Below are 26,899 nucleotides of genomic sequence, written 5' to 3' on the forward strand. Positions count from 1 at the left end.
GCACCGTTTTGGTGTGGTTTGGTACCGTATGGATGTACTCGGACGGTATTGGACCGTTTTGGTGTGGTTTGGTACCGGATGGATGTACTCGTACAGTATTGCACCGTTTTGGTGTGGTTTGGTACCGTATGGATGTACTCGTACGGTATTCTACCGTTTTTGTGTGGTTTTGTACCATATGGATGCACTCGTACGGTATTGCACCGTTTTGGTGTGGTTTGGAACCGCAACGAAGTACTCGTAAAGTATTAAACCGTTTTGGTGTGGTTTGGTACCGTATTGATGTACTCGTATGGTATTGCACCATTTTGGTGTGGTTTGGTACCGTATGGATGTACTCGTACGGTATTGGACTGTTTTGGTGTGGTTTGGTACCGTATGGATGTACACGTACGCTATTGCACCGTTTCGGTGTGGTTTGGAACCGTAACGAAGTACTCGTAAGGTATTGTACCGTTTTGGTGTGGTTTGGTACCGTATGGATGTACTCGTACGGTATTGCACCGTTTCGGTGTGGTTTGGAACCGTAACGAGGTACTCGTAAGGTATTGTACCGTTTTGGTGTGGTTTGGTACCGTATGGATGTACTCCTACGGTATTGCACCGTTTCGGTGTGGTTTGGAACCGTAACGAAGTACTCGTAAGGTATTGTACCGTTTTGGTGTGATTTGGTACCGTATGGATGTACTCGTACGGTATTGCACCGTTTTGGTGTGGTTTGGTACCTTATGGATGTACTCCTACGGTATTGCACCATTTTGGTGTGGTTTGGTACCGTATGGATGTACTCGGACGGTATTGGACCCTTTTGATGTGGTTTGCTACCGGATGGATGTACTCGTACGGTATTGCTCCATTTTTGTGTGGTTTGGTACCGTATGGATGTACTCGTACGGTATTGCACTGTTTTGGTGTGGTTTGGTACTGTATGGATGTACTCGTACGCTATTGCACCGTTTCGGTGTGGTTGGGAACCGTAACGAAGTACTCGTAAGGTATTGTACCGTTTTGGTGTGGTTTGGTACCGTATGGATGTACTCGTACGGTATTGCACCGTTTCGGTGTGGTTTGGGACCGTAACGAGGTACTCGTAAGGTATTGTACCGTTTTGGTGTGGTTTGGTACCGTATGGATGTACTCCTACGGTATTGCACCGTTTCGGTGTGGTTTGGAACCGTAACGAAGTACTCGTAAGGTATTGTACCGTTTTGGTATGATTTGGTACCGTATGGATGTACTCGTACGGTATTGCACCGTTTCGGTGTGGTTTGGAACCGTAACGAGGTACTCGTAAGGTATTGTACCGTTTTGGTGTGGTTTGGTACCGTATGGATGTACTCCTACGGTATTGCACCGTTTCGGTGTGGTTTGGAACCGTAACGAAGTACTCGTAAGGTATTGTACCGTTTTGGTGTGGTTTGGAACCGTAACGAGGTACTCGTAAGGTATTGTACCGTTTTGGTGTGGTTTGGTACCGTATGGATGTACACGTACGCTATTGCACCGTTTCGGTGTGGTTTGGAACCGTAACGAAGTACTCGTAAGGTATTGTACCGTTTTGGTGTGGTTTGGTACCGTATGGATGTACTCGTACGGTATTGCACCGTTTCGATGTGGTTTGGAACCGTAACGAGGTACTCGTAAGGTATCGTACCGTTTTGGTGTGGTTTGGTACCGTATGGATGTACTCCTACGGTATTGCACCGTTTCGGTGTGGTTTGGAACCGTAACGAAGTACTCGTAAGGTATTGTACCGTTTTGGTGTGATTTGGTACCGTATGGATGTACTCGTACGGTATTGCACCGTTTTGGTGTGGTTTGGTACCTTATGGATGTACTCCTACGGTATTGCACCATTTTGGTGTGGTTTGGTACCGTATGGATGTACTCGGACGGTATTGGACCCTTTTGATGTGGTTTGGTACCGGATGGATGTACTCGTACGGTATTGCTCCATTTTTGTGTGGTTTGGTACCGTATGGATGTACTCGTACGGTATTGCACTGTTTTGGTGTGGTTTGGTACCGTATGGATGTACTTGTACGCTATTGCACCGTTTCGGTGTGGTTTGGAACCGTAACGAAGTACTCGTAAGGTATTGTACCGTTTCGGTGTGGTTTGGTACCGTATGGATGTACTCGTACGGTATTGCACCGTTTCGGTGTGGTTTGGAACCGTAACGAGGTACTCGTAAGGTATTGTACCGTTTTGGTGTGGTTTGGTACCGTATGGATGTACTCCTACGGTATTGCACCGTTTCGGTGTGGTTTGGAACCGTAACGAAGTACTCGTAAGGTATTGTACCGTTTTGGTATGATTTGGTACCGTATGGATGTACTCGTACGGTATTGCACCGTTTTGGTGTGGTTTGGTACCTTATGGATGTACTCCTACGGTATTGCACCGTTTTGGTGTGGTTTGGTACCGTATGGATGTACTCGGACGGTATTGGACTGTTTTGGTGTCGTTTGGTTCCGGATGGATGTACTCGTACGGTATTGCACCGTTTTTGTGTCGTTCGGTACCGTATGGATGTACTCGTACGGTATTGCACCGTTTTTGTGTGGTTTGGTACCGTATGGATGTACTCGTACGGTATTGCACCGTTTCGGTGTGGTTTGGAACCGTAACGAGGTACTCGTAAGGTATTGTACCGTTTTGGTGTGGTTTGGTACCGTATGGATGTACTCCTACGGTATTGCACCGTTTCGGTGTGGTTTGGAACCGTAACGAAGTACTCGTAAGGTATTGTACCGTTTTGGTGTGGTTTGGAACCGTAACGAGGTACTCGTAAGGTATTGTACCGTTTTGGTGTGGTTTGGTACCGTATGGATGTACACGTACGCTATTGCACCGTTTCGGTGTGGTTTGGAACCGTAACGAAGTACTCGTAAGGTATTGTACCGTTTTGGTGTGGTTTGGTACCGTATGGATGTACTCGTACGGTATTGCACCGTTTCGGTGTGGTTTGGAACCGTAACGAGGTACTCGTAAGGTATTGTACCGTTTTGGTGTGGTTTGGTACCGTATGGATGTACTCCTACGGTATTGCACCGTTTCGGTGTGGTTTGGAACCGTAACGAAGTACTCGTAAGGTATTGTACCGTTTTGGTGTGATTTGGTACCGTATGGATGTAGTCGTACGGTATTGCACCGTTTTGGTGTGGTTTGGTACCTTATGGATGTACTCCTACGGTATTGCACCATTTTGGTGTGGTTTGGTACCGTATGGATGTACTCGGACGGTATTGGACCCTTTTGATGTGGTTTGGTACCGGATGGATGTACTCGTACGGTATTGCTCCATTTTTGTGTGGTTTGGTACCGTATGGATGTACTCGTACGGTATTGCACTGTTTTGGTGTGGTTTGGTACCGTATGGATGTACTTGTACGCTATTGCACCGTTTCGGTGTGGTTTGGAACCGTAACGAAGTACTCGTAAGGTATTGCACCGTTTTGGTGTGGTTTGGTACCGTATGGATGTGCTCGTACGCTATTGCACCGTTTCGGTGTGGTTTGGAACCGTAACGAAGTACTCGTAAGGTATTGTACCGTTTTGGTGTGGTTTGGTACCGTATGGATGTACTCGTACGGTATTGCACCGTTTGGGTGTGGTTTGGTATCGTATGGATGTACTCGTACGGTATTGCATCGTTTGGGTGTTGTTTGGTACCTTATGGATGTACTCGTACGGTATTGCACCGTTTCGGTGTGGTTTGGTACCGTATGGATGTACTCGTACGGTATTGCACCGTTTCGGAGTGGTTTGGAACCGTAACGAAGTGCTCGTAAGGTATTGTACCGTTTTGGTGTGGTTTGGTACCGTATGGATGTACTCGTATGGTATTGCACCGTTTTGGTGTGGTTTGGTATCGTATGGATGTACCCGTACGGTATTGCACCGTTTTGGTTTGGTTTGGTATCTTATGGATGTACTCGTACGGTATTGCACCGTTTCGGTGTGGTTTGGTACCGTATGGATGTACTCGTACGGTATTGCACCGTTTTGGTGTGGTTTGGTACCGTATGGACGTACTCGGACGGTATTGGACTGTTTTGGTGTGGTTTGGTACCGGATGGATGTACTCGTACGGTATTGCACCCTTTTGGTGTGGTTTGGTACCGTATGGATGTACTCGTACGGTATTCTACCGTTTTTGTGTAGTTTTGTACCGTATGGATGTACTCGTACGGTATTGCACCGTTTTGGTGTGGTTTGGTACCGTAACGAAGTACTCGTAAAGTATTAAACCGTTTTGGTGTGGTTTGGTACCGTATGGATGTACTCCTACGGTATTGCACCGTTTCGGTGTGGTTTGGAACCGTAACGAAGTACACGTAAGGTATTGTACCGTTTTGGTGTGACTTGGTACCGTATGGATGTACTCGTACGGTATTGCACCGTTTTGGTGTGGTTTGGTACCTTATGGATGTACTCCTACGGTATTGCACCGTTTTGGTGTGGTTTGGTACCGTATGGATGTACTCGGACGGTATTGGACCGTTTTGGTGTGGTTTGGTACCGGATGGATGTACTCGTACAGTATTGCACCGTTTTGGTGTGGTTTGGTACCGGATGGATGTACTCGTACAGTATTGCACCGTTTTGGTGTGGTTTGGTACCATATGGATGTACTCGTACGGTATTGGACCGTTTTGATGTGGTTTGGTACCGGATGGATGTACTCGTACGGTATTGCTCAATTTTTGTGTGGTTTGGTACCGTATGGATGTACTCGTACGGTATTGCACTGTTTGGATGTACTCGTACGGTATTGCACTGTTTTGGTGTGGTTTGGTACCGTATGGATGTACTCGTACGCTATTGCACCGTTTCGGTGTGGTTTGGAACCGTAACGAAGTACACGTAAGGTATTGTACCGTTTTGGTGTGATTTGGTACCGTATGGATGTACTCGTACGGTATTGCACCGTTTTGGTGTGGTTTGGTACCTTATGGATGTACTCCTACGGTATTGCACCGTTTTGGTGTGGTTTGGTACCGTATGGATGTACTCGGACGGTATTGGACCGTTTTGGTGTGGTTTGGTACCGGATGGATGTACTCGTACAGTATTGCACCGTTTTGGTGTGGTTTGGTACCGTATGGATGTACTCGTACGGTATTCTACCGTTTTTGTGTGGTTTTGTACCATATGGATGTACTCGTACGGTATTGCACCGTTTTGGTGTGGTTTGGAACCGCAACGAAGTACTCGTAAAGTATTAAACCGTTTTGGTGTGGTTTGGTACCGTATGGATGTACTCGTATGGTATTGCACCATTTTGGTGTGGTTTGGTACCGTATGGATGTACTCGTACGGTATTGTACTGTTTTGGTGTGGTTTGGTACCGTATGGATGTACACGTACGCTATTGCACCGTTTCGGTGTGGTTTGGAACCGTAACGAAGTACTCGTAAGGTATTGTACCGTTTTGGTGTGGTTTGGTATCGTATGGATGTACTCGTACGGTATTGCACCGTTTTGGTGTGGCTTGGTACCTTATGGATGTACCCGAACGGTATTGCACCGTTTCGGTGTGGTTTTGTACCGTATGGATGTACTCGTACGGTATTGCATCGTTTTGGTGTGGTTTGGAACCGCAACGAAGTACTCGTAAAGTATTAAACCGTTTTGGTGTGGTTTGGTACCGTATGGATGTACTCGTACGGTATTGCACCGTTTTGGTGTGGTTTGGTACCGTATAGATGTACTCGTATGGTATTTCACTGTTTCGGTGTGGTTTGGAACCGTAACGAAGTGCTCGTAAGGTATTGTACCGTTTTGGTGTGGTTTGGTACCGTATGGATGTACTCGTACGGTATTGCACCGTTTCGGTGTGGTTTGGAACCGTAACGAAGTACTCGTAAGGTATTGTACCGTTTTGGTGTGGTTTGGTACCGTATGGATGTACTCGTACGGTATTGCACCGTTTTGGTGTGGTTTGCTACCTTATGGATGTACTCGTACGGTATTGCACCGTTTCGGTGTGGTTGGGTACCGTATGGATGTACTCGTACGGTATTGCACCGTTTCGGTGTGGTTTGGAATCGTAACGAAGTGCTCGTAAGGTATTGTACCGTTTTGGTGTGGTTTGGTACCGTATGGATGTACTCGTACGTTATTGCACCGTTTCGGTGTAGTTTGGAACCGTAACGAAGTACTCGTAAGGTATTGTACCGTTTTGGTGTGGTTTGGTACCGTATGGATGTACTCGTACGGTATTGCACCGTTTCGGTGTGGTTTGGAACCGTAAGGAGGTACTCGTAAGGTTTTGTACCGTTTTGGTGTGGTTTGGTACCGTATGGATGTACTCCTACGGTATTGCACCGCTTCGGTGTTGTTTGGAACCGTAACGAAGTACTCGTAAGGTATTGTACCGTTTTGGTATGATTTGGTACCGTATGGATGTACTCGTACGGTATTGCACCGTTTTGGTGTGGTTTGGTACCTTATGGATGTACTCCTACGGTATTGCACCGTTTTGGTGTGGTTTGGTACCGTATGGATGTACTCGGACGGTATTGGACTGTTTTGGTGTGGTTTGGTTCCGGATGGATGTACTCGTACGGTATTGCACCGTTTTTGTGTCGTTTGGTACCGTATGGATGTACTCGTACGGTATTGCACCGTTTTTGTGTGGTTTGGTACCGTATGGATGTACTCGTACGGTATTGCACCGTTTCAGTGTGGTTTGGAACCGTAACGAAGTACTCGTAAGGTATTGTACCGTTTTTGTGTGGTTTGGTACCGTATGGATGCACTCGTACGGTATTGCACCGTTTTGGTGTGGTTTGGTATCGTATGGATGTACTCGTACGGTATTGCACCGTTTTGGTCTGGTTTGGTACCTTATGGATGTACTCGTACGGTATTGCACCATTTAGGTGTGGTTTGGTACCGTATGGATGTACTCGTACGGTATTGCACCGTTTTGGTGTGGTTTGGAACCGTAACGAAGTGCTCGTAAGGTATTGCACCGTTTTGGTGTGGTTTGGTACCGTATGGATGTACTCGTACGGTATTGCACCGTTTGGGTGTGGTTTGGTATCGTATGGATGTACCCGTACGGTATTGCACCGTTTCGGTGTGGTTTGGTACCGTATGGATGTACTCGTACGGTATTGCACCGTTTCGGTGTGGTTTGGTACCGTATGGATGTACTCGTACGGTATTGCACCGTTTCGGTGTGGTTTGGAACCGTAACGAAGTACTCGTAAGGTATTGTACCGTTTTGGTGTGGTTTGGTACCGTATGGATGTACTCGTACGGTATTGCACCGTTTCGGTGTGGTTTGGAACCGTAACGAAGTACTCGTAAGGTATTGTACCGTTTTGGTGTGGTTTGGTACCGTATGGATGTACTCGTACAGTATTGCACCGTTTTGGTGTGGTTTGGTAGCGTATGGATGTACTCGTACGGTATTGCACCGTTTTGGTGTGGTTTGCTACCTTATGGATGTACTCGTACGGTATTGCACCATTTCGGTGTGGTTTGGTACCGTATGGATGTACTCGTACGGTATTGCACCGTTTTGGTGTGGTTTGGAACCGTAACGAAGTGCTCGTAAGGTATTGCACCGTTTTGGTGTGGTTTGGTACCGTATGGATGTACTCGTACGGTATTGCACCGTTTTGGTGTGGTTTGGTATCGTATGGATGTACCCGTACGGTATTGCACCGTTTCGGTGTGGTTTGGTACCGTATGGATGTACTCGTACGGTATTGCACCGTTTCGGTGTGGTTTGGTACCGTATGGATGTACTCGTACGGTATTGCATCGTTTTGGTGTGGTTTGGAACCGCAACGAAGTACTCGTAAAGTATTAAACCGTTTTGGTCTGGTTTGGTACCGTATGGATGTACTCGTACGGTATTGCACTGTTTTGGTGTGGTTTGGTACCGTATAGATGTACTCGTATGGTATTGCACTGTTTCGGTGTTGTTTGGAACCGTAACGAAGTGCTCGTAAGGTATTGTACCGTTTTGGTGTGGTTTGGTACCGTATGGATGTACTCGTACGGTATTGCACCGTTTCGGAGTGGTTTGGAACCGTAACGAAGTACTCGTAAGGTATTGTACCGTTTTGGTGTGGTTTGGTACCGTATGGATGTACTCGTACGGTATTGCACCGTTTTGGTGTGGTTTGGTAGCGTATGGATGTACTCGTACGGTATTGCACCGTTTCGGTGTGGTTGGGTACCGTATGGATGTACTCGTACGGTATTGCACTGTTTCGGTGTGGTTTGGAACCGTAACGAAGTGCTCGTAAGGTATTGTACCGTTTTGGTGTGGTTTGGTACCGTATGGATGTACTCGTACGTTATTGCACCGTTTCGGTGTAGTTTGGAACCGTAACGAAGTACTCGTAAGGTATTGTACCGTTTTGGTGTGGTTTGGTACCGTATGGATGTACTCGTACGGTATTGCACCGTTTCGGTGTGGTTTGGAACCGTAAGGAGGTACTCGTAAGGTTTTGTACCGTTTTGGTGTGGTTTGGTACCGTATGGATGTACTCCTACGGTATTGCACCGCTTCGGTGTTGTTTGGAACCGTAACGAAGTACTCGTAAGGTATTGTACCGTTTTGGTATGATTTGGTACCGTATGGATGTACTCGTACGGTATTGCACCGTTTTGGTGTGGTTTGGTACCGTATGGATGTACTCGTACGGTATTGCACCGTTTCGGTGTGGTTTGGAACCGTAAGGAGGTACTCGTAAGGTTTTGTACCGTTTTGGTGTGGTTTGGTACCGTATGGATGTACTCCTACGGTATTGCACCGCTTCGGTGTTGTTTGGAACCGTAACGAAGTACTCGTAAGGTATTGTACCGTTTTGGTATGATTTGGTACCGTATGGATGTACTCGTACGGTATTGCACCGTTTTGGTGTGGTTTGGTACCTTATGGATGTACTCCTACGGTATTGCACCGTTTTGGTGTGGTTTGGTACCGTATGGATGTACTCGGACGGTATTGGACTGTTTTGGTGTGGTTTGGTTCCGGATGGATGTACTCGTACGGTATTGCACCGTTTTTGTGTCGTTTGGTACCGTATGGATGTACTCGTACGGTATTGCACCGTTTTTGTGTGGTTTGGTACCGTATGGATGTACTCGTACGGTATTGCACCGTTTCAGTGTGGTTTGGAACCGTAACGAAGTACTCGTAAGGTATTGTACCGTTTTGGTGTGGTTTGGTACCGTATGGATGCACTCGTACGGTATTGCACCGTTTTGGTGTGGTTTGGTATCGTATGGATGTACTCGTACGGTATTGCACCGTTTTGGTGTGGTTTGGTACCTTATGGATGTACTCGTACGGTATTGCACCATTTCGGTGTGGTTTGGTACCGTATGGATGTACTCGTACGGTATTGCACCGTTTTGGAGTGGTTTGGAACCGTAACGAAGTGCTCGTAAGGTATTGCACCGTTTTGGTGTGGTTTGGTACCGTATGGATGTACTCGTACGGTATTGCACCGTTTTGGTGTGGTTTGGTATCGTATGGATGTACCCGTACGGTATTGCACCGTTTCGGTGTGGTTTGGTACCGTATGGATGTACTCGTACGGTATTGCACCGTTTCGGTGTGGTTTGGTACCGTATGGATGTACTCGTACGGTATTGCACCGTTTCGGTGTGGTTTGGAACCGTAACGAAGTACTCGTAAGGTATTGTACCGTTTTGGTGTGGTTTGGTACCGTATGGATGTACTCGTACGGTATTGCACCGTTTCGGTGTGGTTTGGAACCGTAACGAAGTACTCGTAAGGTATTGTACCGTTTTGGTGTGGTTTGGTACCGTATGGATGTACTCGTACAGTATTGCACCGTTTTGGTGTGGTTTGGTAGCGTATGGATGTACTCGTACGGTATTGCACCGTTTTGGTGTGGTTTGCTACCTTATGGATGTACTCGTACGGTATTGCACCATTTCGGTGTGGTTTGGTACCGTATGGATGTACTCGTACGGTATTGCACCGTTTTGGTGTGGTTTGGAACCGTAACGAAGTGCTCGTAAGGTATTGCACCGTTTTGGTGTGGTTTGGTACCGTATGGATGTACTCGTACGGTATTGCACCGTTTTGGTGTGGTTTGGTATCGTATGGATGTACCCGTACGGTATTGCACCGTTTCGGTGTGGTTTGGTACCGTATGGATGTACTCGTACGGTATTGCACCGTTTCGGTGTGGTTTGGTACCGTATGGATGTACTCGTACGGTATTGCATCGTTTTGGTGTGGTTTGGAACCGCAACGAAGTACTCGTAAAGTATTAAACCGTTTTCGTCTGGTTTGGTACCGTATGGATGTACTCGTACGGTATTGCACCGTTTTGGTGTGGTTTGGTACCGTATAGATGTACTCGTATGGTATTGCACTGTTTCGGTGTGGTTTGGAACCGTAACGAAGTGCTCGTAAGGTATTGTACCGTTTTGGTGTGGTTTGGTACCGTATGGATGTACTCGTACGGTATTGCACCGTTTCGGAGTGGTTTGGAACCGTAACGAAGTACTCGTAATGTATTGTACCGTTTTGGTGTGGTTTGGTACCGTATGGATGTACTCGTACGGTATTGCACCGTTTTGGTGTGGTTTGGTAGCGTATGGATGTACTCGTACGGTATTGCACCGTTTCGGTGTGGTTGGGTACCGTATGGATGTACTCGTACGGTATTGCACTGTTTCGGTGTGGTTTGGAACCGTAACGAAGTGCTCGTAAGGTATTGTACCGTTTTGGTGTGGTTTGGTACCGTATGGATGTACTCGTACGTTATTGCACCGTTTCGGTGTAGTTTGGAACCGTAACGAAGTACTCGTAAGGTATTGTACCGTTTTGGTGTGGTTTGGTACCGTATGGATGTACTCGTACGGTATTGCACCGTTTCGGTGTGGTTTGGAACCGTAAGGAGGTACTCGTAAGGTTTTGTACCGTTTTGGTGTGGTTTGGTACCGTATGGATGTACTCCTACGGTATTGCACCGCTTCGGTGTTGTTTGGAACCGTAACGAAGTACTCGTAAGGTATTGTACCGTTTTGGTATGATTTGGTACCGTATGGATGTACTCGTACGGTATTGCACCGTTTTGGTGTGGTTTGGTACCTTATGGATGTACTCCTACGGTATTGCACCGTTTTGGTGTGGTTTGGTACCGTATACGGATGTACTCGGACGGTATTGGACTGTTTTGGTGTGGTTTGGTTCCGGATGGATGTACTCGTACGGTATTGCACCGTTTTTGTGTCGTTTGGTACCGTATGGATGTACTCGTACGGTATTGCACCGTTTTTGTGTGGTTTGGTACCGTATGGATGTACTCGTACGGTATTGCACCGTTTCAGTGTGGTTTGGAACCGTAACGAAGTACTCGTAAGGTATTGTACCGTTTTGGTGTGGTTTGGTACCGTATGGATGTACTCGTACGGTATTGCACCGTTTCAGTGTGGTTTGGAACCGTAACGAAGTACTCGTAAGGTATTGTACCGTTTTGGTGTGGTTTGGTACCGTATGGATGTACTCGTACGGTATTGCACCGTTTTGGTGTGGTTTGGTATCGTATGGATGTACTCGTACGGTATTGCACCGTTTCGGTGTGGTTTGGTACCGTATGGATGTACTCGTACGGTATTGCACCGTTTCGGTGTGGTTTGGTACCGTATGGATGTACTCGTACGGTATTGCACCGTTTCGGTGTGGTTTGGAACCGTAAGGAGGTACTCGTAAGGTTTTGTACCGTTTTGGTGTGGTTTGGTACCGTATGGATGTACTCCTACGGTATTGCACCGCTTCGGTGTTGTTTGGAACCGTAACGAAGTACTCGTAAGGTATTGTACCGTTTTGGTATGATTTGGTACCGTATGGATGTACTCGTACGGTATTGCACCGTTTTGGTGTGGTTTGGTACCTTATGGATGTACTCCTACGGTATTGCACCGTTTTGGTGTGGTTTGGTACCGTATGGATGTACTCGGACGGTATTGGACTGTTTTGGTGTGGTTTGGTTCCGGATGGATGTACTCGTACGGTATTGCACCGTTTTTGTGTCGTTTGGTACCGTATGGATGTACTCGTACGGTATTGCACCGTTTTTGTGTGGTTTGGTACCGTATGGATGTACTCGTACGGTATTGCACCGTTTCAGTGTGGTTTGGAACCGTAACGAAGTACTCGTAAGGTATTGTACCGTTTTGGTGTGGTTTGGTACCGTATGGATGCACTCGTACGGTATTGCACCGTTTTGGTGTGGTTTGGTATCGTATGGATGTACTCGTACGGTATTGCACCGTTTTGGTGTGGTTTGGTACCTTATGGATGTACTCGTACGGTATTGCACCATTTCGGTGTGGTTTGGTACCGTATGGATGTACTCGTACGGTATTGCACCGTTTTGGAGTGGTTTGGAACCGTAACGAAGTGCTCGTAAGGTATTGCACCGTTTTGGTGTGGTTTGGTACCGTATGGATGTACTCGTACGGTATTGCACCGTTTTGGTGTGGTTTGGTATCGTATGGATGTACCCGTACGGTATTGCACCGTTTCGGTGTGGTTTGGTACCGTATGGATGTACTCGTACGGTATTGCACCGTTTCGGTGTGGTTTGGTACCGTATGGATGTACTCGTACGGTATTGCACCGTTTCGGTGTGGTTTGGAACCGTAACGAAGTACTCGTAAGGTATTGTACCGTTTTGGTGTGGTTTGGTACCGTATGGATGTACTCGTACGGTATTGCACCGTTTCGGTGTGGTTTGGAACCGTAACGAAGTACTCGTAAGGTATTGTACCGTTTTGGTGTGGTTTGGTACCGTATGGATGTACTCGTACAGTATTGCACCGTTTTGGTGTGGTTTGGTAGCGTATGGATGTACTCGTACGGTATTGCACCGTTTTGGTGTGGTTTGCTACCTTATGGATGTACTCGTACGGTATTGCACCATTTCGGTGTGGTTTGGTACCGTATGGATGTACTCGTACGGTATTGCACCGTTTTGGTGTGGTTTGGAACCGTAACGAAGTGCTCGTAAGGTATTGCACCGTTTTGGTGTGGTTTGGTACCGTATGGATGTACTCGTACGGTATTGCACCGTTTTGGTGTGGTTTGGTATAGTATGGATGTACCCGTACGGTATTGCACCGTTTCGGTGTGGTTTGGTACCGTATGGATGTACTCGTACGGTATTGCACCGTTTCGGTGTGGTTTGGTACCGTATGGATGTACTCGTACGGTATTGCATCGTTTTGGTGTGGTTTGGAACCGCAACGAAGTACTCGTAAAGTATTAAACCGTTTTGGTCTGGTTTGGTACCGTATGGATGTACTCGTACGGTATTGCACCGTTTTGGTGTGGTTTGGTACCGTATAGATGTACTCGTATGGTATTGCACTGTTTCGGTGTGGTTTGGAACCGTAACGAAGTGCTCGTAAGGTATTGTACCGTTTTGGTGTGGTTTGGTACCGTATGGATGTACTCGTACGGTATTGCACCGTTTCGGAGTGGTTTGGAACCGTAACGAAGTACTCGTAATGTATTGTACCGTTTTGGTGTGGTTTGGTACCGTATGGATGTACTCGTACGGTATTGCACCGTTTTGGTGTGGTTTGGTAGCGTATGGATGTACTCGTACGGTATTGCACCGTTTCGGTGTGGTTGGGTACCGTATGGATGTACTCGTACGGTATTGCACTGTTTCGGTGTCGTTTGGAACCGTAACGAAGTGCTCGTAAGGTATTGTACCGTTTTGGTGTGGTTTGGTACCGTATGGATGTACTCGTACGTTATTGCACCGTTTCGGTGTAGTTTGGAACCGTAACGAAGTACTCGTAAGGTATTGTACCGTTTTGGTGTGGTTTGGTACCGTATGGATGTACTCGTACGGTATTGCACCGTTTCGGTGTGGTTTGGAACCGTAAGGAGGTACTCGTAAGGTTTTGTACCGTTTTGGTGTGGTTTGGTACCGTATGGATGTACTCCTACGGTATTGCACCGCTTCGGTGTTGTTTGGAACCGTAACGAAGTACTCGTAAGGTATTGTACCGTTTTGGTATGATTTGGTACCGTATGGATGTACTCGTACGGTATTGCACCGTTTTGGTGTGGTTTGGTACCGTATACGGATGTACTCGGACGGTATTGGACTGTTTTGGTGTGGTTTGGTTCCGGATGGATGTACTCGTACGGTATTGCACCGTTTTTGTGTCGTTTGGTACCGTATGGATGTACTCGTACGGTATTGCACCGTTTTTGTGTGGTTTGGTACCGTATGGATGTACTCGTACGGTATTGCACCGTTTCAGTGTGGTTTGGAACCGTAACGAAGTACTCGTAAGGTATTGTACCGTTTTGGTGTGGTTTGGTACCGTATGGATGTACTCGTACGGTATTGCACCGTTTTGGTGTGGTTTGGTATCGTATGGATGTACTCGTACGGTATTGCACCGTTTTGGTGTGGTTTGGTACCTTATGGATGTACTCGTACGGTATTGCACCATTTCGGTGTGGTTTGGTACCGTATGGATGTACTCGTACGGTATTGCACCGTTTTGGTGTGGTTTGGAACCGTAACGAAGTGCTCGTAAGGTATTGCACCGTTTTGGTGTGGTTTGGTACCGTATGGATGTACTCGTACGGTATTGCACCGTTTTGGTGTGGTTTGGTATCGTATGGATGTACCCGTACGGTATTGCACCGTTTCGGTGTGGTTTTGTACCGTATGGATGTACTCGTACGGTATTGCACCGTTTCGGTGTGGTTTGGTACCGTATGGATGTACTCGTACGGTATTGCACCGTTTCGGTGTGGTTTGGAACCGTAACGAAGTACTCGTAAGGTATTGTACCGTTTTGGGGTGGTTTGGCACCGTATGGATGTACTCGTACGGTATTGCACCGTTTCGGTGTGGTTTGGAACCGTAACGAAGTACTCGTAAGGTATTGTACCGTTTTGGTGTGGTTTGGTACCGTATGGATGTACTCGTACAGTATTGCACCGTTTTGGTGTGGTTTGGTAGCGTATGGATGTACTCGTACGGTATTGCACCGTTTTGGTGTGGTTTGCTACCTTATGGATGTACTCGTACGGTATTGCACCATTTCGGTGTGGTTTGGTACCGTATGGATGTACTCGTACGGTATTGCACCGTTTTGGTGTGGTTTGGAACCGTAACGAAGTGCTCGTAAGGTATTGCACCGTTTTGGTGTGGTTTGGTACCGTATGGATGTACTCGTACGGTATTGCACCGTTTTGGTGTGGTTTGGTATCGTATGGATGTACCCGTACGGTATTGCACCGTTTCGGTGTGGTTTGGTACCGTATGGATGTACTCGTACGGTATTGCACCGTTTCGGTGTGGTTTGGTACCGTATGGTTGTACTCGTACGGTATTGCACCGTTTCGGTGTGGTTTGGAACCGTAACGAAGTGCTCGTAAGGTATTGTACCGTTTTGGTGTGGTTTGGTACCGTATGGATGTACTCGTACGCTATTGCACCGTTTCGGTGTGGTTTGGAACCGTAACGAAGTATTCGTAAGGTATTGTACCGTTTTGGTGTGGTTTGGTACCGTATGGATGTACTCGTACGGTATTGCACCGTTTCGGTGTGGTTTGGAACCGTAACGAGGTACTCGTAAGGTATTGTACCGTTTTGGTGTGGTTTGGTACCGTATGGATGTACTCCTACGGTATTGCACCGTTTCGGTGTGGTTTGGAACCGTAACGAAGTACTCGTAAGGTATTGTACCGTTTTGGTGTGGTTTGGTACCGTATGGATGTACTCGTACAGTATTGCACCGTTTTGGTGTGGTTTGGTAGCGTATGGATGTACTCGTACGGTATTGCACCGTTTTGGTGTGGTTTGCTACCTTATGGATGTACTCGTACGGTATTGCACCATTTCGGTGTGGTTTGGTACCGTATGGATGTACTCGTACGGTATTGCACCGTTTTGGTGTGGTTTGGAACCGTAACGAAGTGCTCGTAAGGTATTGCACCGTTTTGGTGTGGTTTGGTACCGTATGGATGTACTCGTACGGTATTGCACCGTTTTGGTGTGGTTTGGTATCGTTTGGATGTACCCGTACGGTATTGCACCGTTTCGGTGTGGTTTGGTACCGTATGGATGTACTCGTACGGTATTGCACCGTTTCGGTGTGGTTTGGTACCGTATGGATGTACTCGTACGGTATTGCATCGTTTCGGTGTGGTTTGGTACCGTATGGATGTACTCGTACGGTATTGCACCGTTTCGGTGTGGTTTGGAACCGTAACGAAGTGCTCGTAAGGTATTGTACCGTTTTGGTGTGGTTTGGTACCGTATGGATGTACTCGTACGCTATTGCACCGTTTCGGTGTAGTTTGGAACCGTAACGAAGTACTCGTAAGGTATTGTACCGTTTTGGTGTGGTTTGGTACCGTATGGATGTACTCGTACGGTATTGCACCGTTTCGGTGTGGTTTGGAACCGTAAGGAGGTACTCGTAAGGTATTGTACCGTTTTGGTGTGGTTTGGTACCGTATGGATGTACTCGTACGGTATTGCACCGTTTTGGTGTGGTTTGGTAGCGTATGGATGTACTCGTACGGTATTGCACCGTTTTGGTGTGGTTTGCTACCTTATGGATGTACTCGTACGGTATTGCACCGTTTCGGTGTGGTTTGGTACCGTATGGATGTACTCGTACGGTATTGCACCGTTTCGGTGTTGTTTGGAACCGTAACGAAGTGCTCGTAAGGTATTGTACCGTTTTGGTGTGGTTTGGTACCGTATGGATGTACTCGTACGCTATTGCACCGTTTCGGTGTAGTTTGGAACCGTAACGAAGTACTCGTAAGGTATTGTACCGTTTTGGTGTGGTTTGGTACCGTATGGATGTACTCGTACGGTATTGCACCGTTTCGGTGTGGTTTGGAACCGTAAGGAGGTACTCGTAAGGTTTTGTACCGTTTTGGTGTGGTTTGGTACCGTATGGATGTACTCCAACGGTATTGCACCGTTTCGGTGTTGTTTGGAACCGTAACGAAGTACTCGTAAGGTATTGTACCGTTTTGGTATGATTTTGTACCGTATGGATGTACTCGTACGGTATTGCACCGTTTTGGTGTGGTTTGGTACCTTATGGATGTACTCCTACGGTTTTGCACCGTTTTGGTGTGGTTTGGTACCGTATGGATGTACTCGGACGGTATTGGACTGTTTTGGTGTGGTTTGGTTCCGGATGGATGTACTCGTCCGGTATTGCACCGTTTTTGTGTCGTTTGGTACCGTATGGATGTACTCGTACGGTATTGCACCGTTTTTGTGTGGTTTGGTACCGTATGGATGTACTCGTACGGTATTGCACCGTTTCAGTGTGGTTTGGAACCGTAACGAAGTACTCGTAAGGTATTGTACCGTTTTGGTGTGGTTTGGTACCGTATGGATGTACTCGTACGGTATTGCACCGTTTTGGTGTGGTTTGGTATCGTATGGATGTACTCGTACGGTATTGCACCGTTTTGGTGTGGTTTGGTACCTTATGGATGTACTCGTACGGTATTGCACCATTTCGGTGTGGTTTGGTACCGTATGGATGTACTCGTACGGTATTGCACCGTTTCAGTGTGGTTTGGAACCGTAACGAAGTACTCGTAAGGTATTGTGCCGTTTTGGTGTGGTTTGGTACCGTATGGATGTACTCGTACGGTATTGCACCGTTTTTGTGTGGTTTGGTACCGTATGGATGTACTCGTACGGTATTGCACCGTTTCAGTGTGGTTTGGAACCGTAACGAAGTACTCGTAAGGTATTGTACCGTTTTGGTGTGGTTTGGTACCGTATGGATGTACTCGTACGGTATTGCACCGTTTTGGTGTGGTTTGGTATCGTATGGATGTACTCGTACGGTATTGCACCGTTTTGGTGTGGTTTGGTACCTTATGGATGTACTCGTACGGTATTGCACCATTTCGGTGTGGTTTGGTACCGTATGGATGTACTCGTACGGTATTGCACCGTTTCAGTGTGGTTTGGAACCGTAACGAAGTACTCGTAAGGTATTGTGCCGTTTTGGTGTGGTTTGGTACCGTATGGATGTACTCGTACGGTATTGCACCGTTTTGGTGTGGTTTGGTATCGTATGGATGTACTCGTACGGTATTGCACCGTTTTGGTGTGGTTTGGTACCTTATGGATGTACTCGTACGGTATTGCACCATTTCGGTGTGGTTTGGTACCGTATGGATGTACTCGTACGGTATTGCACCGTTTTGGTGTGGTTTGGAACCGTAACGAAGTGCTCGTAAGGTATTGCACCGTTTTGGTGTGGTTTGGTACCGTATGGATGTACTCGTACGGTATTGCACCGTTTTGGTGTGGTTTGGTATCGTATGGATGTACCCGTACGGTATTGCACCGTTTCGGTGTGGTTTGGTACCGTATGGATGTACTCGTACGGTATTGCACCGTTTCGGTGTGGTTTGGAACCGTAACGAAGTACTCGTAAGGTATTGTACCGTTTTGGTGTGGTTTGGTACCGTATGGATGTACTCGTACGGTATTGAACCGTTTCGGTGTGGTTTGGAACCGTAACGAAGTACTCGTAAGGTATTGTACCGTTTTGGTGTGGTTTGCTACCTTATGGATGTACTCGTACGGTATTGCACCGTTTCGGTGTGGTTTGGTACCGTATGGATGTACTCGTACGGTATTGCACCGTTTCGGTGTGGTTTGGAACCGTAACGAAGTACTCGTAAGGTATTGTACCGTTTTGGTGTGGTTTGGTACCGTATGGATGTACTCGTACGGTATTGCACCGTTTCGGTGTGGTTTCGAACCGTAACGAAGTACTCGTAAGGTATTGTACCGTTTTGGTGTGGTTTGGTACCGTATGGATGTACTCGTACAGTATTGCACCGTTTTGGTGTGGTTTGGTAGCGTATGGATGTACTCGTACGGTATTGCACCGTTTTGGTGTGGTTTGCTACCTTATGGATGTACTCGTACGGTATTGCACCGTTTCGGTGTGGTTTGGAACCGTAACGAAGTACTCGTAAGGTATTGTACCGTTTTGGTGTGGTTTGGTACCGTATGGATATACTCGTACAGTATTGCACCGTTTTGGTGTGGTTTGGTAGCGTATGGATGTACTCGTACGGTATTGCACCGTTTTGGTGTGGTTTGCTACCTTATGGATGTACTCGTACGGTATTGCACCATTTCGGTGTGAGTTGGTACCGTATGGATGTACTCGTACGGTATTGCACCGTTTTGGTGTGGTTTGGTACAGTATGGATGTACTCGTACGGTATTGAACCGTTTCGGTGTGGTTTGGAACCGTAACGAAGTACTCGTAAGGTATTGTACCGTTTTGGTGTGGTTTGCTACCTTATGGATGTACTCGTACGGTATTGCACCGTTTCGGTGTGGTTTGGTACCGTATGGATGTACTCGTACGGTATTGCACCGTTTCGGTGTGGTTTGGTACCGTATGGATGTACTCGTACGGTATTGCACCGTTTCGGTGTGGTTTGGAACCGTAACGAAGTGCTCGTAAGGTATTGTACCGTTTTGGTGTGGTTTGGTACCGTATGGATGTACTCGTACGCTATTGCACCGTTTCGGTGTAGTTTGGAACCGTAACGAAGTACTCGTAAGGTATTGTACCGTTTTGGTGTGGTTTGGTACCGTATGGATGTACTCGTACGGTATTGCACCGTTTCGGTGTGGTTTGGAACCGTAAGGAGGTACTCGTAAGGTTTTGTACCGTTTTGGTGTGGTTTGGTACCGTATGGATGTACTCCTACGGTATTGCACCGTTTCGGTGTTGTTTGGAACCGTAACGAAGTACTCGTAAGGTATTGTACCGTTTTGGTATGATTTGGTACCGTATGGATGTACTCGTACGGTATTGCACCGTTTTGGTGTGGTTTGGTACCTTACGGATTTACTCCTACGGTATTGCACCGTTTTGGTGTGGTTTGGTACCGTATGGATGTACTCGGACGGTATTGGACTGTTTTGGTGTGGTTTGGTTCCGGATGGATGTACTCGTACGGTATTGCACCGTTTTTGTGTCGTTTGGTACCGTATGGATGTACTCGTACGGTATTGCACCGTTTTTGTGTGGTTTGGTACCGTATGGATGTACTCGTACGGTATTGCACCGTTTCAGTGTGGTTTGGAACCGTAACGAAGTACTCGTAAGGTATTGTACCGTTTTGGTGTGGTTTGGTACCGTATGGATGTACTCGTACGGTATTGCACCGTTTTGGTGTGGTTTGGTATCGTATGGATGTACTCATACGGTATTGCACCGTTTTGGTGTGGTTTGGTACCTTATGGATGTACTCGTACGGTATTGCACCATTTCGGTGTGGTTTGGTACCGTATGGATGTACTCGTACGGTATTGCACCGTTTTGGTGTGGTTTGGAACCGTAACGAAGTGCTCGTAAGGTATTGCACCGTTTTGGTGTGGTTTGGTACCGTATGGATGTACTCGTACGGTATTGCACCGTTTTGGTGTGGTTTGGTATCGTATGGATGTACCCGTACGGTATTGCACCGTTTCGGTGTGGTTTGGTACCGTATGGATGTACTCGTACGGTATTGCACCGTTTCGGTGTGGTTTGGTACCGTATGGATGTACTCGTACGGTATTGCACCGTTTCGGTGTGGTTTGGAACCGTAACGAAGTACTCGTAAGGTATTGTACCGTTTTGGTGTGGTTATGTACCGTATGGATGTACTCGTACGGTATTGCACCGTTTTGGTGTGGTTTGGAACCGTAACGAAGTACTCGTAAGGTTTTGTACCGTTTTGGTGTGGTTTGGTACCGTATGGATGTACTCGTACAGTATTGCACCGTTTTGGTTTGGTTTGGTAGCGTAATGATGTACTCGTACGGTATTGCACCGTTTTGGTGTGGTTTGCTACCTTATGGATGTACTCGTACGGTATTGCACCGTTTCGGTGTGGTTTGGTACCGTATGGATGTACTCGTACGGTATTGCACCGTTTCGGTGTGGTTTGGAACCGTAACGAGGTACTCGTAAGGTTTTGTACCGTTTTGGTGTGGTTTGGTACCGTATGGATGTACTCCTACGGTATTGCACCGTTTCGGTGTTGTTTGGAACCGTAACGAAGTACTCGTAAGGTATTGTACCGTTTTGGTGTGGTTAGGTACCGTATGGATGTACTCGTACGGTATTGCACCGTTTCGGTCTGGTTTGGAACCGTAAGGAGGTACTCGTAAGGTTTTGTACCGTTTTGGTGTGGTTTGGTACCGTATGGATGTACTCCTACGGTATTGCACCGTTTCGGTGTTGTTTGGAACCGTAACGAAGTACTCGTAAGGTATTGTACCGTTTTGGTATGATTTGGTACCGTATGGATGTACTCAGACGGTATTGCACCGTTTTGGTGTGGTTTGGAACCTTATGGATGTACTCCTACGGTATTGCACCGTTTTGGTGTGGTTTGGTACCGTATGGATGTACTCGGACGGTATTGGACTGTTTTGGTGTTGTTTGGTACCGTATGGATGTACTCCTACGGTATTGCACCGTTTCGGTTTTGTTTGGAACCGTAACGAAGTACTCGTAAGGTATTGTACCGTTTTGGTATGATTTTGTACCGTATGGATGTACTCAGACGGTATTGCACCGTTTCGGTGTGGTTTGGTACCGTATGGATGTACTCGTACGGTATTGCACCGTTTCGGTGTGGTTTGGAACCGTAACGAAGTGCTCGTAAGGTATTGTACCGTTTTGGTGTGGTTTGGTACCGTATGGATGTACTCCAACGGTATTGCACCGTTTCGGTGTTGTTTGGAACCATAACGAGGTACTCGTAAGGTATTGTACCGTTTTGGTGTGGTTTGGTACCGTATGGATGTACTCCTACGGTATTGCACCGTTTCGGTGTGGTTTGGAACCGTAACGAAGTACTCGTAAGGTATTGTACCGTTTTGGTGTGATTTGGTACCGTATGGATGTACTCGTACGGTATTGAACCGTTTTCGTGTGGTTTGGTACCTTATGGATGTACTCCTACGGTATTGCACCATTTTGGTGTGGTTTGGTACCGTATGGATGTACTCGGACGGTATTGGACCGTTTTGGTGTTGTTTGGTACCGGATGGATGTACTCGTACGGTATTGCTCCGTTTTGGTGTGGTTTGGTACCGTATGGATGTACTCGTACGGTATTGCACTGTTTTGATGTGGTTTGGTACCGTATGGATGTACTCGTACGCTATTGCACCGTTTCGGTGTGGTTTGGAACCGTAACGAAGTACTCGTAAGGTATTGTACCGTTTTGGTGTGGTTTGGTACCGTATGGATGTACTCGTACGGTATTGCACCGTTTCGGTGCGGTTTGGAACCGTAACGAGGTACTCGTAAGGTATTGTACCGTTTTGGTGTGGTTTGGTAGCGTATGGATGTACTCGTACGGTATTGCACCGTTTTGGTGTGGTTTGGTAGCGTATGGATGTACTCGTACGGTATTGCACCGTTTTGGTGTGGTTTGGTACCGTATGGATGTACTCCTACGGTATTGCACCGTTTCGGTGTGGTTTGGAACCGTAACGAAGTACTCGTAAGGTATTGTACCGTTTTGGTATGATTTGGTACCGTATGGATGTACTCGTACGGTATTCTGTCGTTTTTGTGTGGTTTTGTACCGTATGGATGTACTCGTACGGTATTGCACCGTTTTGGTGTGGTTTGGAACCGTAACGAAGTACTCGTAAAGTATTAAACCGTTTTGGTGTGGTTTGGTACTGTATGGATGTACTCGTGCGGTATTGTACGGTTTTGGTGTGGTTTGGTACCGTATGGATGTACTCGTACGGTATTGCACCGTTTTGGTGTGGTTTGGTACCGTATGGATGTACTCGTACGGTATTGATCCGTTTTTGTGTGGTTTGGTGGTTTGGTACCGTATGGATGTACTCGTAAGGTATTGTACCGTTTTGGTGTGGATGTACTCGTACGGATGTACTCGTACGGTATTGCACCGTTTCGGTGCGGTTTGGAACCGTAACGAGGTACTCGTAAGGTATTGTACCGTTTTGGTGTGGTTTGGTACCGTATGGATGTACTCCTACGGTATTGCACCGTTTCGGTGTGGTTTGGAACCGTAACGAAGTACTCGTAAGGTATTGTACCGTTTTGGTATGATTTGGTACCGTATGGATGTACTCGTAAGGTATTGCACCGTTTTGGTGTGGTTTGGTACCTTATGGATGTACTCCTACGGTATTGCACCGTTTTGGTGTGGTTTGGTACCGTATGGATGTACTCGGACGGTATTGGACTGTTTTGGTGTGGTTTGGTACCGGATGGATGTACTCGTACGGTATTGCACCGTTTTTGTGTCGTTTGGTACCGTATGGATGTACTCGTACGGTATTGCACCGTTTTGGTGTGGTTTGGTACCGTATGGATGTACTCGTACGGTATTGCACCGTTTCGGTGTGGTTTTGAACCGTAACGAAGTACTCGTAAGGTATTGTACCGTTTTGGTGTGGTTTGGTACCGTACGGATGTACTCGTACGGTATTGAACAGTTTTGGTGTGGTTTGGAAGCGTATGGATGTACTCGTACGGTATTGCACCGTTTTGGTGTGGTTTGGTAGCGTATGGATGTACTCGTACGGTATTGCACCGTTTTGGTGTGGTTTGGTACCGTATGGATGTACTCCTACGGTATTGCACCGTTTCGGTGTGGTTTTGAACCGTAACGAAGTACTCGTAAGGTATTGTACCGTTTTGGTGTGATTTGGTACCGTATGGATGTACTCATACGGTATTGCACCGTTTTGGTGTGGTTTGGTACCTTATGGATGTACTCCTACGGTATTGCACCGTTTTGGTGTGGTTTGGTACCGTATGGATGTACTCGGACGGTATTGGACCGTTTTGGTGTGGTTTGGTACCATATGGATGTACTCGTACGGTATTGCACCGTTTTGGTGTGGTTTGGTACCGTATGGATGTACTCGTACGGTATTGAACCGTTTTGGTGTGGTTTGGTACCGTATGGATGTACTCGTACGGTATTGCACCGTTTTGGTGTGGTTTGGTACCTTATGGATGTACTCCTAAGGTATTGCACCGTTTTGGTGTGGTATGGTACCGTATGGATGTACTCGTACGGTATTGCACCATTTTGGTGTGGTTTGGTACCGTATGGATGTACTCGTACGGTATTCTACCGTTTTTGTGTGGTTTTGTACCGTATGGATGTACTCGTACGGTATTGCACCGTTTTGGTGTGGTTTGGAACCGTAACGAAGTACTCGTAAAGTATTAAACCGTTTTGGTGTGGTTTGGTACCGTATGGATGTACTCGTACGGTATTGTACCGTTTTGGTGTGGTTTGGTACCGTATGGATGTACTCGTACGGTATTGCACCGTTTTGGTGTGGTTTGGTACCGAATGGATGTACTCCTACGGTATTGCACCGTTTCGGTGTGGTTTGGAACCGTAACGAAGTACTCGTAAGGTATTGTACCGTTTTGGTGTGGTTTGGTACCGGATGGATGTACTCGTACGGTATTGCTCCGTTTTGGTGTGGTTTGGTACCGTATGGATGTACTCGTACGGTATTGCACTGTTTTGATTTGGTTTGGTACCGTATGGATGTACTCGTACGCTATTGCACCGTTTCGGTGTGGTTTGGAACCGTAACGAAGTACTCGTAAGGTATTGTACCGTTTTGGTGTGGTTTGGTACCGTATGGATGTACTCGTCCGGTATTGCACCGTTTCGGTGTGGTTTGGAACCGTAACGAGGTACTCGTAAGGTATTGTACCGTTTTGGTGTGGTTTGGTACCGTATGGATGTACTCCTACGGTATTGCACCGTTTCGGTGTGGTTTGGAACCGTAACGAAGTACTCGTAAGGTATTGTACCGTTTTGGTGTGATTTGGTACCGTATGGATGTACTCGTACGGTATTGCACCGTTTTGGTGTGGTTTGGTACCTTATGGATGTACTCCTACGGTATTGCACCGTTTTGGTGTGGTTTGGTACCGTATGGATGTACTCGGACGGTATTGGACCGTTTTGGTGTGGTTTGGTACCGTATGGATGTACTCGTACGGTATTGCACCGTTTTGGTGTGGTTTGGCACCGTATGGATGTACTCGTACGGTATTGAACCGTTTTGGTGTGGTTTGGTACCGTATGGATGTACTCGTACGGTATTGCACCGTTTTGGTGTGGTTTGGTACCTTATGGATGTACTCCTAAGGTATTGCACCGTTTTGGTGTGGTTTGGTACCGTATGGATGTACTCGTACGGTATTCTACCGTTTTTGTGTGGTTTTGTACCGTATGGATGTACTCGTACGGTATTGCACCGTTTTGGTGTGGTTTGGAACCGTAACGAAGTACTCGTAAAGTATTAAACCGTTTTGGTGTGGTTTGGTACCGTATGGATGTACTCGTACGGTATTGTACCGTTTTGGTGTGGTTTGGTACCGTATGGATGTACTCGTACGGTATTGCACCGTTTGGTGTGGTTTGGTACCGTATGGATGTACTCCTACGGTATTGCACCGTTTCGGTGTGGTTTGGAACCGTAACGAAGTACTCGTAAGGTATTGTACCGTTTTGGTGTGGTTTGGTACCGGATGGATGTACTCGTACGGTATTGCTCCGTTTTGGTGTGGTTTGGTACCGTATGGATGTACTCGTACGGTATTGCACTGTTTTGATGTGGTTTGGTACCGTATGGATGTACTCGTACGCTATTGCACTGTTTCGGTGTGGTTTGGAACCGTAACGAAGTACTCGTAAGGTATTGTACCGTTTTGGTGTGGTTTGATACCGTATGGATGTACTCGTACGGTATTGCACCATTTCGGTGTGGTTTGGAACCGTAACGAGGTACTCGTAAGGTATTGTACCGTTTTGCTGTGGTTTGGTACCGTATGGATGTACTCCTACGGTATTGCACCGTTTCGGTGTGGTTTGGAACCGTAACGAAGTACTCGTAAGGTATTGTACCGTTTTGGTGTGGTTTGGTACCGTATGGACGTACTCGTACGGTATTGCACCGTTTCGGTGCGGTTTGGAACCGTAACGAGGTACTCGTAAGGTATTGTACCGTTTTGGTGTGGTTTGGTACCGTATGGATGTACTCCTACGGTATTGCACCGTTTCGGTGTGGTTTGGAACCGTAACGAAGTACTCGTAAGGTATTGTACCGTTTTGGTATGATTTGGTACCGTATGGATGTACTCGTAAGGTATTGCACCGTTTTTGTGTGGTTTGGTACCTTATGGATGTACTCCTACGGTATTGCACCGTTTTGGTGTGGTTTGGTACCGTATGGATGTACTCGGACGGTATTGGACTGTTTTGGTGTGGTTTGGTACCGTATGGATGTACTCCTACGGTATTGCACCGTTTCGGTGTGGTTTGGAACGGTAACGAAGTACTCGTAAGGTATTGTACCGTTTTGGTGTGATTTGGTATCGTATGGATGTACTCGTACGGTATTGCACCGTTTTGGTGTGGTTTGGTACCTTATGGATGTACTCCTACGGTATTGCACCATTTTGGTGTGGTTTGGTACCGTATGGATGTACTCGGACGGTATTGGACCGTTTTGGTGTGGTTTGGTACCGTATGGATGTACTCGTACGGTATTGCACTGTTTTGATGTGGTTTGGTACCGTATGGATGTACTCGTACGCTATTGCACCGTTTCGGTGTGGTTTGGAACCGTAACGAAGTACTCGTAAGGTATTGTACCGTTTTGGTGTGGTTTGGTACCGTATGGATGTACTCGTACAGTATTGCACCGTTTCGGTGTGGTTTGGAACCGTAACGTGGTACTCGTAAGGTATTGTACCGTTTTGGTGGGGTTTGGTACCGTATGGATGTACTCCTACGGTATTGCACCGTTTC

This window comes from Rhododendron vialii, chromosome 11a (genome assembly GCF_030253575.1).
Source record: "Rhododendron vialii isolate Sample 1 chromosome 11a, ASM3025357v1".
Taxonomy (NCBI): domain Eukaryota; kingdom Viridiplantae; phylum Streptophyta; class Magnoliopsida; order Ericales; family Ericaceae; genus Rhododendron; species Rhododendron vialii.